At 49.2% G+C, this 16,116-nt stretch overlaps 1 long non-coding RNA gene across 1 annotated transcript; it reads right to left on the bottom strand.

Annotated features, from left to right (window-relative positions):
- Positions 1-1,549: 1,549 nt before the first annotated feature.
- Positions 1,550-6,914, bottom strand: LOC140634052 (uncharacterized). Its single transcript, XR_012031611.1, has 3 exons — positions 3,506-6,914; positions 2,428-2,551; positions 1,550-2,168 (listed from the first exon to the last, which is right to left on the bottom strand). It is a non-coding gene; the product is annotated as an uncharacterized lncRNA (long non-coding RNA).
- Between the last annotated feature and the right edge of the window lie 9,202 nt (positions 6,915-16,116).

Raw genomic sequence — 16,116 nt, 5'->3', positions numbered from 1 at the left:
GCCACCAGGGAGCTGTCCCACAGGGCAGGGGCACCTCCCGCTGCCCCCCCGCTGCAGGCTTCCCTCTGTCTTCTTTCCTTGGGGGGCATTACTGCCGCGGCCTCACTCCCTCCCCCACCCCGATACCCTGCGCCCCTTCCCTAGGCCCTGGATGTCCCCTCCCATGGGTGCTCATGCGTCCCTGCCTCCCCAGCACCAGGACAGACACCCCGGGCCCTGGGAGTGACTCGGCCTCCCCTGGGACGGCCACCGTCCCTCCTGTGCTGTCTAGAGAGCTCGGGTGTGACTTCATTTGGGTCCCACAGCCCTGATCCCGCCCGCCTCTGCACCCCGGTCACTCAGGGACTGGGCGTTGGTGGGCGAGCCCCGGAGGGCAGGGCAGGGCAGGGCAGCCGTCAGGAGGGGCGCCCGCTGCCCTCCCGGGGTCGCTGTGAGCCGGGCCGGGCCCCTGCCCTGGCTCTGCCCCGGGAAGTCCTTCCCCCCCGGGGAGGGGTCTGAGCGCCCCCACCCACGCGCTCTGGGCTGGGAGAAGCTTCGGCCTCCGGGGCCTTTGCAGGGAGCGAGGCCGCTGTCCATCCTGCCCTCAGGAGCCTGGTTTCGGGGAGTGGGAACCAGGAGCCGGGGAAGGCAGACAGGTGCAGGGGGCAGAGGTAAGCACGGCCTCACGTCTGCCCTCCTGGCCGGAGACAGCACGTACGAGAGGCCCGTGGGGCTGGTGCCAGGCTGGTCGCAGGCGAGCGGGGCCTGTTGCCCCGGGGGCACGAACGGATCATTTCAGGATCCTTTCCCTGCTGCTGGGCTCCCAGGGCACCCAGGGCACCCAGGGCAGCCCGCAGCTAAGCATCCGGTTGGCTGTACTCATTCATCGATGGGTTTTTGTGTTGTTTCTTGTTTTGTTCTGTTTTTTTTTTTTTTTTTCATTTTCTGGCCTGCACTTCAGGCCTCTGGAGCCAGGGGTGAACCCAAAGCCTGGTGGGCGACTGCCTGGATTGGGCCCATTGCCCTGCTCACCCTTCCTGTCATAATCCCCCCCCCCCCCATGTTCCCAGGGGGCAGGACAGCGGGGACAGGACGGGGAGCCTTGGAGCCAGCAGACTGCGTTCAAGTCCCTGCTCCGCCTCTTACTGCTGGGTGCAGACCTGGGGGGGACCCTCACCCCTCAGCGGCCCGGTCTGCGCAGTGGGGACGAGGACACTCTTGCAGGGCTGACTGCAGGGCTTGGTGGCCCCCCAAGCAGGTGCTCCAGGAACAGAACTCATGTCACTGCCGTGAGCTGCCACTGGGCTTCCCAGCCCCGGAAGGGCAGGTGCTCCTGGAGAGGAGAGCCCCGTGCTTTCCCCTAAGGAACATACCTCCTCTGTTATGGGGGCCTCGCCTCCTCCTCCTGTCCCATATTGTGTGTTTAATGTGTGACCTTTGCCAAATGCAGTCATTTCTCTTTGGGTGTAGGTGAATTAGGAAAAAAGATTGGAATTTAAACCTCCTGAAAGATTTATTCCGTGTAATAATGAAACAACCCTCATAGAAACCACACAAATTACACTGGGAGCAGGAGGGCAGGGGTCACTGGCCTGGGAGGGAGGGAGGTGGTGGTGGAGGTAGAGGGAGGCATGGGGGGAGGAGGGGGAGGAAGAGGGGGAGGGCTGCAGGATAAAGGACTCACTCAGCAGCTCTGAGCTGGATGCAGCTCGCAGTTTGCCCACCCGTGCAGGGGAGGCGGGCTCACAGGTACTGAGCGCCTACTGTGTGCAGGGCTGCGCCCAGGCTGGACTCATCAGCCCTCACTTTGCCCCCAGGTGGACACTGCTGCTCCCACTTTTCTGGAGGGGAGTTTGGGGCCCTGAGGGTAGAACTGACCTGTCCCAGGTCACTCAGGTCATTGGTGGCAGGAGGGGTGTGAGCCCAGGCCTGGCTGACCCAAGTCCCTGCCCTTTCCCTGGCCCTGTGCAGGAGGGACATGGGGATCTGAGCATCAGAGGAGCTGGGGCTCCAGATGTCAGTGGTGGATTTGTCACTGATCCAGATGGGGCTGGGTCCCAGGTCAGTTCAACTGAGCAATGAGCACTTCCTGTGAAGCAAGAGCACTTCCTGGGCACATCAAGGAGGGCCTGAGTGAGGCAGGTTCTGGGCCCCTGGAAACATCCACCTCATCTGGTGCAAATAAGCAGCTGGAGAAAGAGGCACAAAGTGAAGCCCGAGGCCTCCCTGAAGAAGGTTGTGGAGATGATAGAGGACTGGACGTAGAGACGACGAGGAAGGGCATCCAGGTGGGGAGGCCAGTGGGAGCAAATGCTGGGAGGTAGGGTGGGAATCAGCTGACAGATGTGTTCATCGGACACCTCCATTGAGGCTGCCCGGCCCTGGTACTTTAGGTTCTGGGGATACAAGGAAGACTTAGGAACGAACCATCCTGCTCAGGTTGCTCACCGTCCAGTTGGGGAAACCACCGAGATATGGATATTCACAGAGGTGGAGAGAAAGGGGCTCCCCTGCTTCCTGGCTGTGTGGCCTCAGGCAAGTTGCACCACTTCTCTGAGCCTCAGTTCCTCATCTGTACAGTAAAGAGGACAAATGTCTCACAGGGTGGTAGTAAGGGTAGAGTGAGGTGGCCCATGTAACAGGTGAGGACAGAGCCTGGCACGTGTTCTGGGCTCAGAACATGTTCTCCACTAGCTGCTCTAGGGCAGAGCTGAAGGAGCAAGTAATTCTGTCTGGAAAAGCCTTTAGTAGAGACATAAATCCTGGGCTTTGAAGGATGCATAGGAGTTGGGAGGAAGGGATACAACTGGAGCAAACCCTAGTAGGGTGGGGTGGGTGAGGGTGTTGGGAGCCCAGCGAAGACTGGCTTTGTCTGAGCTTCCTGCAGGGCAGGGATGGGAGGGGTGGTGGGTGCTGAGTCTGTGCTTCAGGACTCATGAGGGAGCACAAGTAATCCCGGCACACAGGGGTCCAGGAGGGAGGGGGGTCAGGGCCCCACATACAGGAGGGCTCGCTAAGGCTGGCCTTCTTCCCTGTCCAAGCTCCTCACTTCACCAATGGGGAAACTGAGGCACAGAGAGGGCAAGTGACTTCCCCAAGAACACATGGCTTTGCTCGGGGACCCCAGGGTCTGTATTTGCCTTGGAGAGTAAGAGAGGAAGGGAAAGGGGCAGCCAGGGGAGGGGGGACATGGGTCTGGGGTTGAGTCAATGTGACAGTGAATTTAAGGCACTTTGCCCTGGGGGAGGGAATGAAGGCTACTCGGGAGAAGGAGAAGGGAGTCAGTCCTAAATTCCCTGTCCTGTTACTTCAGCCCAGATGGGGTGAGGAGGCCATGGGAGGGGCTCTGTCCCCCTCTGGGAGCCCAGATTGCTTTCCCTGGGAGACACATGTGAGGCCACTGAGGTCTGTTCTCTCCAGAGCAAGCACAGCATCCTCCAGAGTGCGGGCCTGGCAGCCGGGGAGGCTCATGCTCAGCTGGCCCTCCTGTGTCCCCGCAAACCGCTGGGAGGAGGCAGGCTCTTACCATGTCCCCACCCAATGAAGGAACAGCCCGGAAGGAACAGCGACTTGCCCGGAGCTCCAGGGCCTGGGTTTGGCTCCAGAGTCTCAGTTCTCATCCTCCTCCTCCCGGAGGAGCCAGGGCCTCCTTCCTTCCGTCAGCCTCCGCTCCACGAGTCACTCTCCCCGAGCTGGGACAGCTTGGCCTGATGTTTCCGAACAAGCCTCACCTCTCTGGCCCCTGGGAACTTTGTAATGATCATTCCCTCCAGCAGCCTCCTCTTCCTCCTTATCCCTCCTCCTCCATGCTCTCCTCTTCCTCCTCCCCCAGGTGGGATCCACCGGCTGCTCCCCCCCCAGGCTCCCCCCTCGGGCTCCCACTGGGCCTGTGCTTCCTCATCAGGTCCCCCATGACACTGGGGGCTGGAGGGCCATGACGGTGTCTCTGTCCCCGTGGGTGGCACCAGGCCTGTCACAGGACCTGCCTGAGTCAGCTCATGGAGAGATGGCTCCGCGGCCGGCTCTGGCCCTCACTGGCCGTGGAGCTGGGACGGGTCCTGAGCACTCAGGCCTCAGTGTCCTCATCTGTGGAAGGGGACGACGATCCTCATCTCCCAGGATCGCGGTGGGATGACGTGGGACGTGTGCGGGAAGTGCTGGGCACAGTGACTGGCACCTGTGACAGTGCTCGGGGCGGACTCCCACCTCCCCCTGCCTCAGCCCGGCTTCTTTCCCACCTGGGCCTCTGCAGGGCTCCTGCCCCCGATCCTCCCCACCCTCAGAGCCCCGAGTCAGAGGCGTCCCCAGGACCCCATCTCCTGCCGGGGCGTGTTGGTTGGCACCTCCTATGGGTTTGCAGTGACCTAGCAGAAGCCCAGCCTCTCTGCCCAGGGGAAGCGTGGAGGCACCTGGCTTCTCCCGGCCGGACTGGCTGCAGAGGCTGTGGGCTCCGTGAAGAACGAGTATGTGGGGCCCTTATTCAAAAAGCTGGAAAAAAAGTGCCATTAAACACACAGAAATATAAAGCTTTTCCCTTTCTGCCGCAGTCTCTCTCTCTCATCTTCTGTGGTGTATTTTATTTCCTATTTAATGTGGCTCTAAGTAAAGAAAAATTAGAATTTAAAATTATTAGCATGAACTTTACCGTTCATCTTTATATTGTGCAATGCCAGTTTTAAATGCAAATATAGGAGCTTTTAATTCGTATACGGAGTCACGGGAATTACACAATTCGTATTTCATGGCGCTCGCAGGCCAACGTATTTCATTCCTGCAGGAGGAGTGGGAGCAGCACCAAACCAGCTTCACAGCCTTCGTTTGGCTTCCTGCTGCGTGTCCGCTCCCGCCACTCTCCTGGTCTGCTCACCAGTGAGCCAGGAGGGACTGCAAGGAGGGGAACCATGAGTTGTTTTATTTTTTCCTTTCCTCCTGCACCATTTCCAGGGTGAGTGGTTGGCTAATATAGGGAAGTGACACAAAAGGAAGGATCTGGTAAGCTTCCTTGATCAGGTATATGTCTCAGACAACCCCTGACTCCTTTCTGCACTTGCTGAATGTCCTGGTTAAAATGGGAAGCCTGGCCTTTCAGGGCTGTCAGTACCCTCCACTCCTTACTCAGTTGTAGAGGTGACACTCTGGCCTTACCCTCACCTTGAGTCCTGCTGAACTCACCCCAGCCTAGGCTGGGAATCTGAGCCCACCGGGCACCACACCACTGATGCTCTATCCAAGCGAGGCGGCAAGAATCATCGGGCGCACACAGCCCGCATATTCTGGATTCTCATGCCTGTACTCTGCTGTCCTGGCGGACGCCACTTGCAAGTTAAAGATAAAATTATTAGGAATCTCGAGATGGTGATCACAGAGATTTAAAGCAAGTGTGTAAGGCCCTGTGTGGTTGCACAAGTACCCCACGTCCCTGATGGTATTTTCAAAAGTATTTCTGTTCTTCAGTGCCCAGCTCCTTTGCTGAATCTGGGTCTGTTTCACTGTGATTTTTCACTCGAAATCCAGGGAGTGAATGACTCTGTGTCCTTGCTGGAAGTCATGCAGGTATTAAATGTCAAAGCAAGAATTCAAACCCATTAACTAATGTGTTCATGTGACAAACTTATTGATGGAGGTCCTCCTTTGTGCTGGCTCCTGTAATGCCCTCAGTTTGGTAAAACCCAACATCACCTAAAGGCACAGAACAGATGGTCACAGATGCTGAGCCTGACACCTCGGTGCTGGGCCAATCCTGGCTCCCTTTACTGCACAACTGTAGCCCCAACAGAGTGGGAGGAGGCATTAGCCCACTGGGTGGAAGAGGAAACTGAGTCCCAGAGATGAGGGCACCAGTCAGGGAGGAGCCCAGAAGCCCAGCCCTAGGGCTTTGGGCCAGCCCCAGGAGACATGCCAGTCATGCGTGAGAGCAGGAAAGTGGCCTGGGCTGGAAAGTGCAGCAGGAGAAGGGTGAAATGTGAGGTGACATTTCTGCTCCTCTGCTCCTGCTTTCTATGTCTGGGCCATCACAGTGGACTGCCACACCTGCCTCAGAAACATCATCTTCTGAACCCGGTCCAGGGTTAGATGTGGCTCTGCCACTTAGGTGGTGTGACTTCATACACATTTCTCACTAATTTCCATTCCACTAAGAACTTAGTGAGAAATACCACCAAGCCCCACTGACCATCTGCTGCCCTCTGACCAGATCTGTTTCCTTCTTTCCTCTGGACTACGTCACTCCCCTGAGGACTATGGCAGCTTCTCCCTGGGTCTATCTGTTCTGGCCTTATTTCTCCCCAAAGTACCCTCCACTTGGTGGGTATCCTCTTTTATCATGCCTGGTTTGGAGGAGACCTTTTTAACTCATTATGATGGAAGGTGGCAGAAAAAGAACATTAGGAGAGGCTTAAGATTGGAACAGTCTTGCAGACTTGGCATAAGTGATCCAGATCCCACCTCCCAGGGTCCAGTTGTCCTGGTACTGGGCGGCCAAGCTGGTTCCAGCCCGTGTCCTGGGGTCTCCCTAACCCTGCTGCCAGGCTCACCCTCTGGTCTCTCACCTTGGCCACTCTCCCTTCTTCTGAATTCTTGCTTTGCTTGATGGGGTATCTGCTAATCCATGGGCTGGTCTCCCAGCATCTCACATGCTCAAGCTCCTTAGAAAGAAATCCACAGCCTGGAATCGTTCCTGTTCTGCAGAGAGCAGGGGAATGTTGGCCACCGCCAGCGCCTTCCTGGTCTTCTTGCCACCCTCCATCTCTGAGCTCGGTGATAAAGGACTTAAGTCCTGGGTAAAGGAAGGCCACAGCATGTGAGATGCCTTTCCCTCTCCTCGGAGATGACAAGCAGTGAGGGAGGATGAAGGAAAGAAAACAGGAGAGAAAGAGAAGGGGGATAAAAAAAAGAAAAAAGAGAGAAAACAGATGTTCTTAGTTTGTTTTGACATCGGAAGCACAGGGCTTTGAGGGCACGCAGCCAGTCCCTGGGTGACCACTGGTGGGGAGGGGAGTGATGGCAGTGGGCGGCCCTGAGTGAGACCAATAAAACCTGCAGAATTGGAGTTTTGTTTTTATATCTCTGATGCCTGCACACATTGTACTTTCCATGCTGCTCGGCTGTGGCAAAAACATACTGATTTGTTAAAAGAAAAAGATCAAGTGTGCTGCTGGGCTCTTCGTGTCCTGAGTACAAATCTAGATAGGTGGAGTGCAGTGGGTTTTTGAGCAAACAGCCCCAGACTCATCCCTGGGTGCTCCGTCCTGCCCCCTGCCCCTGCTTTTGCCAAAGACACTTTGGATTGAGTCTGGGTCAATGCAGTCCTACTTCCTGGACATTCTTGTTCATGCTTCCTCTGGCCATGGGCTCCATTGCCAGGAGGTCAGTCTTGTCCTGCTGCCTCAGTTCCTGGGCCTGGGGGGTGGGGACAGAGCAGGTGATGTAGAGCCCAGGCTTCAGAGTCACACAGATTTGGGTTTGAATCCCTGTTCCTCCACAGATTCACTTGTCTAAACCCGAGTTACTTATCAGTAGCTCAGGGATCAAAATGCCTGTGCCATGAGGTTGTTAAAAGGAGGAAGATAATCATAACAGCTGCCTTTTCTGAGGGGTGACATGTACCAGGTGCTTGGCTCATTTTATCCTATTCAGACTCAACGACGAGGTATGCATAATGCAGTATCTGGCACATAGTAAGTGCTCAACATGCAGTGAATCCTGCTCTTCCTAGAACATCAACTCTAAGGGGCCCCCATTGATATTAATCGCAAAGAGGATCTTGTGTGGCTGAGCTTCGGCAGCCCTGTAGCATTTCCATCCAGCTATCTCCCCTACTCCCTCCACTCAAGCTGATGGGCAACCTTGATTCACGTGAATTTTTGCAGGGTACCATTGTTGGGAAATTATGGTGTCGGGCTTCTGGTACAGAAACCTCCAAAGACCGGGTTTTGGAAAAAGGTATCGCCTGCAGACCTACATTAGGAGAAATGTTAAAGGGAGTTCCTCAGGCAGAAGGAAAATAATGCCACCCAGAAGTAGGGATCTACACAAAGAATGGCAATCACTGGAGATGGTAACTCTATGGGGAAGTCATTATAGGCTTTCTTCTTCTTACTTAAATCTCTTTAAAAGATAATCAATTGGTTCCACATGGGGAAGAAAGACAGAGCATGGGGACTATGTCAATGGTATCATAATACCACTGTATGGTGATAGATGGCAGCTACACTTGAGGTGAACACAGCATCACAGCCTTGTCGAAGTCGAATCACTATATTGTACACTTAAAACCAACATAACCTGGTGTGTCAGCTTTACTTCAATAGAAAAAGGAGGTGGCTCAAAATAATATAAAAACAGTCAGTTACTAATACATATAATACCAGGACTTGAGCTGTGTTTGGGAGACATCCAGAATTCAGCTCACGTATACTTTATAGATCCCTCAGTACTTATAAACCAAAAGATTCAATGAATACTAACTAAATAGTGATTAAAGAAGATGATCGACTGCTTCTGAAGCAAAAGTAATGACAACGTATAGTGGGCTTGATGACATATATAGACGTAAAGTGTGTTGCAAAAAACAGCAGAGAGGCCAGAGAAAGAGATGAGAAAGTATATTATCGTAAAGTCCTCTTGTTGTATGTGAAGTAGTGTGATCTCCCTTGAAGGTAGACTGCAGTAAGCTAAATACATATACTATAAACCCTAGAGTGGTCAACTCATCAAGGAGACATAGAATCTGAAGCTCTTATACACCTAATGACAAAGTTTTAAAATACAGGAAGGAAAAACTAAAAATGACCTGTGTCCTGCAGGTCAAAGGTCGACAGAGCAGCAATCTGCATTCTTGTGGAGCCAATACCATGTCATGCCACCAGTCACCTAGCCATCTCCTCTCTACAATTATGGAGACTCCCAGAACTCACCTGATGCACCTTCTGCTGAAAGCAACAGCAACAGAACCATGCGACTTTCGAAGAGGAACCCATTTTGCTAGACTCCCAAGTTTTCCTATTCTCCTATTGACTTCAGTCCCTGCAGCATCTCATTACCGACTCTAGTGATTTAGTGTACTAGCAGACTTTGGACTTTGGCAGAACCAGAAGCAAAATGTCAGGAAGCCCAGGTCTCAGTGCCCTTTGCTTAAGTTTTTATCTGAACAATTTCATGTGGCTGGAGCCCCTGGCTGCTGCACAGCTGGAGAAATTTCAAAACAATGTTAAATCACAAGGCGTATATGAGCAGTAAGAGAACACTTGTCACCCACATCCAAGCCTTTGCCAGGGAAGGAACACCTTAGCCTATCTTGTTGTGCTCTAAGGACCTGGCTCATTTCATGCCCATTTTTCTGTAATCATTGTTGTAGAATTGAAGCAATTTTCTTGAGATGAGAGTGGAGATGGGCAGGTGCATGCAGCAGAAGTCAAAACCAGCAATGTCTGGCACATTGGCCCTAGGATCCCCACTTTAGGGTGACATAAGGGACATAGAACCCAGCAGAAGGGACACACCATAGGCAACTGCTAGGCTGGGGTTATTCCTTTACCTCATCTTAATTTTAATTAGTATATTTTTCTTTTTTAAATTTAGAAAATAGCACAGTCATACTGCAAAACATTCATAGCATAAAAGTGTATAAAGAATGAAAGAGAAGGACTTAAAAAAGAAAAAGAGAAGGACTTTGCTTCTGGTCAAGATGGAGTAACAGGGACTGGATTTTTCCTGCCACCTAAAAGAACAAAAATATGGGAAAGATATATAAAACAACAGTTTGAAAATGCTGGACATCAGACAATGAAGGACAGTGATCTCTGAGGATGGGAGACAAATGAAGTGAGCCCTCTGATTGCACTAGTTTACTCCCTTGGGAAAGTTTTCGGCTGTGTGTAGTGCAGGGCAGGTGAATCCAGGCAGACCTCAGTGGACTCCTTGACTTGAGGTGGAGTTGAGAGTCTGGGGAGACCAATGTGGCTAGGAGTCACAGGGGAGAGCTCCAGAGAGGAGAGAGAATCAAAGATCATCCCTCTTGAGTTTTCAACTGAGTTATCTCAAGAGAGATATGTGAAGAATATGTCCGTGACTTGGGGTAAATATCTTCTAGATAACAGGGCCACACTCTCTCTGAAGGCTAGGAATAGCATCTGCTATGGCTATTCCCAGATTAGAAAGCCTTATGGCTCATATGCCACTAAGTAGGATGGGGAATAGCTGTCCCCAGACTGCACACTCTCTTGGGCCTGGCTAACAAAGCTTAAGCAAGACCTGGAAGGATCAAACTATTTCAAGTAACTTAGCTGAACCCCACAACAAAGCATAAAACTATGTAGAGAAATACATAAATGTCCAGAACCCAAGAAGATATAGCCCATGATGTCTGGCACCTAATCGAAAATTACCTGTCATGCAGACAAACAAGAAAATATGTTCCATAATGAGGAGATAAACCAACCCATTGAAGCTGATCCACAATTGACACAGATGAGTAAACACATAGAAGATTTGAACAATGTTATTAGCTAACTTAATTGAATTGACATTTATGGAACACTCCACCCAATGACAGCAGAATATATGTTTTCAAGTACAAGTGGAATATTCACCAAGATAGACCATATCTAGGGCTCATAAAACAGATCTTTGCAAATTTTAAAAAACAGACATTATACAAAGTATGTTCTCTGGCTGCAATTGAACTAAACTAGAAATCAATAACAGAAAGATTTCTAGAAAATCTCCGAATATTTGGAAATTAAGTAACACACTACTAAATAACCCATAGATCAAAGGAAGTGGATCTTAAGGAAAATTAAAAATTATTTTTAACTAAATGAGAATGAAATAGAACATAGAGAAATGTGTGGGATGCAGCTAAAGCAGTGCTTAGGAGACAAATTTATAGTTATATATATTATTATATATAATTATTATATATATAATATATAGTAATATATAATGCAATATACATATAGATTATATAATATACATATTATATATGTATTATATATTACATATATATTACATACATATAATATATATTATATATAATATATATTATATAATATATAATTAACATATAGTATATATGTATTATATATAGTATCTATAATTATATTATAGATACTATATATACTATAAACTATATTATAATATAATATATTATTATATATTATATACTATATATAATTAATATATAGTATATATACTATGTATAGTATATATACTATAATTATATTATATACTATATATACTATATGATACATAATATATATATAATATATATTTAAATAAAAAGAAGAAAGCTTTAAAAAAGAAGAAAGCTCTAAAAATAACCTTCAGATATTAAGAAAGAAGAATAAAACAAGCAGAAGGAAGGAAATAACAATTAAAACATAAATCAATGAAATTGATAATAGGTAATTAACAGAAAGAATCAGTGAAACCAAAAGCTGATTTATGGAAAGATAAATAAAATGGTAAATTTTAGTCAAGCCAATGAGAGAGAGAGAAAGAGAGAGAGAGCAAGACCAAGAGAGTGAAAGAGCAAGGGAGCAAGGAGAGAGGGAAAGAGAGAGACAGAATACAAATCACCCATATCGGGAATATGGAGCATACAGACATAATAATAATAAGGGAATACTATGAATAACCTTGCACACAGATTTGTTAGATGGAATGGGCCAATTCCTTGAAGGACACAGAAGACCAAAACTCACTCAAGAAGAAATAGATAACTCGAATAATCCTGCATGTACTATAGAAATATAAATGTAACTCATCATATTAATAAATTAAAAAAGAGTCTTTCAATAGCAATGGACGATCATAAATTTAAATGAAAATATCCTATTTACAATGGCATAAAAATTCGAAATGCATAGGGATAAATCTAGCCCAAGATTTATATAAATCAGACAAGTTTACACTACTCAGCCATAAAAAGGAATGAATTCTTGATACATTCATCAACATGGCTAAATCACCAAATAATTCTGTTGAATGGAAGGAGTAGACAAAAAAAGCACACATATTGTTTGAATTTATTTGTATTAAATTCTAGGAAATGCAAACTAATCTACAGGGACAGAAAGCAAATCAACGCTTGTTTGGGGCTGGGGACCAGGAGGGATGGATTACCAGGGGGATGAGGAAACTGCTGGAGGTGATGGAGAGGCTCATTACCTCGATTGTGGCGATGGCATCATGGGAGGGTAGGTACATCAAAACTAATGCAATTTTACGTATGTTCAGTTGATTGCGTTTCAGTTATGCTTCAATAGAAGTATACCTTCCATTACGTCACTTTGCTTTTACAGAAGACCTACATTCACGCCTGTTTTCCCTCATCGAAAGAAATCCAAGAGGATTTTCACTTTTATGAGAAAAGGTGAAAAGTGAAGTTAGCATTTAGCATGTATTTTGCAGTGAGCAGTGTGCCACCCTGAGCAGGAGGAGGGATCCTGCCAAACTCCTTCCCCGGAGCTACACTCAGCATCTCAGCATCAAGCCGCCATAGCTTTGAACTGTGTCTGGGAGCATCTGTGCTTGATCTTCATTTATTTTGTGCATCTGTCAGCAAGATGTGTCCTAAGGTATCAGAAAAGCCTAAGAGAGGTCATTTTTTTTTTTGGGGGGGGTCTGGGATGCTTAAAATAACAAATGAACAGTAATTGCTTCTCCGATTTCTACCATTTGGGCTTAGGGAGGGTTTCATTGTAACGCTCCACCCTCGGCTAGCAGGGGGATACTACATCCCGCATATTCTTTCTTTTACAAAAATGGGATCCATACACACTTTATTCAAGTTGCTTTTTCATTTAAGAAATATCTTCCCACATGGACCTGCTCCATTCCTTCCCTGGCTGCCTGGTATTCTGTTGCCATAGGCACCATCATTTATTTAGTGAGTTCCCTATAGATGAATATTTAGGTTGTTTTTGGTTTTTCTGCTATTATAAAAATTTTGCAATGAGCGTATCCCACCATCTCCCTCATTCACTTAAAATTGTTTTTAATTACACAAGTGCTGCATGCAGACATTCTCATTATTTTACATTCAAGAATTCAGATAACAGAAAAGTGCTTCTGTTTTCTCCTCCTCCATAATCACCTCCATTTGTCAATCTCTTCCCCGTGTGCATGTTATCAGGGGGATGTGTAATCCATGCAGACCCTTTAACTATGCATTTCTGCACACATAATTGTATGGTGAGCTGTGCATGTTTTTTAAAAGCATAAAAGCTATCATACTATATTTTTATTGTTTTGTATCTGACTTTTTATCTTTTGAAGTCACTCACATCTTTCCGAAAAGATGAACTACCTCATTCTTTTTCAAAAGGCATGTGTCATGTTCAATTGCTTGGATCTCTTCTCTCCTGCCTTCCCTTCCTTCCTAAATCATTCTCCTCCAGATATTCGGACTGTTTCCATTTTTTTTCCCTCTCTATAAAAATTGTTGCAACAAACAGCCCTGTGTGTGACTCACTTTTTCTCTAGCATCAATATGAGGAGTTTTCTCCAGTGTCAGTACACGGAATTGCTGGGTTAAGGGATTTGCCAGGCTAGGTCTTGTCTGAGGGCCCAGGAGGCTGGGGAGGATGTGGGTTGTGGGTCCCAGGTGGCTGGTTGAGCAACAGCCAGCAGGAGGCAAGATGGAAGGGGATCTTCTTTTTATCTGATGTTTGCTGTATGTGGCCAAGTTCTCAGACGGCTCCTTGGACAGAATGATCAGAGCAGCCCCGTGGGTCACCTGTGGGGCCAGCTCCATACACTATTTACCTCTTCCTCTTTCTTTTTCCGGGTACTGACATTTGGATGGACCAGTTGTTTGAAGGATTTCAGTCTACCTTACTATAGTGAGTCCTAGGAAAGGTCAGGAGGAGATGTGTAAATCCTTCAACAAACAACCTCCTCCGTGCCAGAGTGGAAGGGTCCTGGCCTCCCCTACTGGGAGTCACATCCAGTGGGGGAGATTCGCCTGTACCAGCTGGTCAGGGCTGCCATCGAGGTAGGTGAGGGATGCTGCGGGACACCTAAGAGGGGCTTCGGACAGAGCCTGATGGTGGTCAGGGGAGGTTCCTGGCAGAGGTGGTGGTGGGGCTGCATCTGAAAGGGTGATGCGAGTTAACCAGGTGGAGCAGACTTTGAGCGTGTGCCTGGGGTGAGTAGGCTGTCTTTTTTTGTTCCCCCCTTCCCTTCTCCCGGCAAAAGCCCCTCCCTCCCATCAGCCCCAGGTGATTTCTAGAATGCTCAAATACTTGACCTCACCACCACCACCACCACCAACCCCCCCCCCCCACACACACACACACAGGGAGGACATGTGACCGAGGCTTGGCCAATCTGAGTATTGCATTCTGGGCAACAGAGTGACTGGTTCAGAGATGGTGCAATCAGAGCTGTCTCTGGGACTTTGTGCTGGAACTTAAGGGAGAACTCTTCTCTTTGGGGTTGTGGAGCTGAAAGCAGCTGCTTGGGCCAGTTCCCCCATCCTCATGCCTGGGTCTGGTGAGAGCCCCTGAGACATCCATGTGGACCGAAGCAGAGACAAGCAGCGATGAAAGATGAGTGGAGGAAGAATCCCAGCAGGCTCTGAGACTCCAGTTCCTGCAGCCTTCTTCTGTCTCCAGAGCTCCCTCATCAGTTCCCCAGCCCCAGGGGCTTGTCAGAGGATTCCCAACCTCATAGAGGGTGGCAAGGGGTAACCCTGTCACCACTCCATAGGTGCCACAAGTAGACTTGAGGCTTAGTGGATTGGAGCAAGATTACATATTACCTACTCTACACAGCGGACAGCAGGACCGTGAGCATAGCTGCACCAATTGCTCTGTCCCAGGCCCCACAGGGCACAGCTATGGGCACAAGTGGGTACTGTGCCCCCAGTGTATTGTGGGAGAGCTGGGGAGCTCAGGGTCAAGGCTCCGGCCTTTGAGGATGGAGCAAACACTATAACAGGCACTATACAAGCCAGTCCCCTCCTACAAAGGACAAGCAGCTATAGGATGGGCCTACTGACAGGTACCACGGTCATCCCTTGGCATGCAGGTGGAGACCCATGTTGAGGTCCGTTGGGTTATGGTGGCGGGATTGCTGTGCCCAATCCAGCAATTGATCCCACTAGCGATGCTGGCCACCTGGGCTGACCAGATCTGATCTGCCACCTTATTCCATCCAGTGTCATGTGAGTATGGCATCCACATGGGTTTATAAATGTCCCGTTGGGCTGTGGAAGTCGCCTTACAGAGCTCAAGGTTCTGCAGAAGTGGGTCTGATTCCTCCGTCACCCACCACCTGTATCCTGGACCAGATACCTAGGCCACTAGCTACAGCCCAAGAGGTGGTGCAAGTGTAACAGGTCTGGTCTTTAGAAGGAGTGTCAAAGACAAGGGTGATGGCTTTCAGTTAGGGGTTCCAGAGTTGTGAGGGTTGGACAGTTGTCAGGGGAGCCAGCAGCTGATGGTTCAGCTGAGCTGTCAGTAAACCAAACCAACACATCTGGAGGGACTTCCTGGAGCCAGGACTGGGATCTCCAGGTGGCCGGAGAGTGTCCCTGTGGCTGACTGAGGAGAGGTACAGTGGCCCCTAAAGGTGTGACTTCACCTTTTCATATTACGGCAACACACTTGTAAGGCCAACCTTGCTTCCCTCTTGAATATTTATTTTCCTTTAATAAAGTCAGTTCCTGACTTGGACCCTTGGAATGTAGCAGTGGATGTCTATACATGTCTCCCTGAAACTTTTTCTCGCTGCCTCCAGCCCTGTGCCAGGCCCTATCAGTGCTCCCCTGGACCATTGCAACAGCCTCCTGACTGCTTTTCTTCTGCCTCAGCACCTCAGGCTTCTCCCAGATACCCCTCTTTTCCATCCTCAACCATGTGGATTAGGTGGGATTGGCCCACTCACAGCTTCAGAGTGAGCCCTGATTAGCTGGAGTCAGTTACTGGCTTGGTTGAGAACAGATCAAATCAGTGTCAGTGAGATGTGGAGATGTTTGCTCCGGCTCTAGGGAGACAAACTGATTCTTCCATTCAGCTATCCAAGGAGGCTCTCTCCTCCCCTCAGCTGGTATGACAAATGGAGGTGACACGTGGAGAGTGTGGGGCATTGGAGGTGGGAGTGGGTGGGGTGGGGGATGAGGGGAAGGAAGGG

This window comes from Canis lupus, chromosome 5 (genome assembly GCF_048164855.1).
Source record: "Canis lupus baileyi chromosome 5, mCanLup2.hap1, whole genome shotgun sequence".
Lineage (NCBI taxonomy): Eukaryota > Metazoa > Chordata > Mammalia > Carnivora > Canidae > Canis > Canis lupus.
The sequence above is the reverse complement of the archived record's forward strand: the minus strand, read 5'-3'. Positions and strand labels throughout refer to the sequence as shown.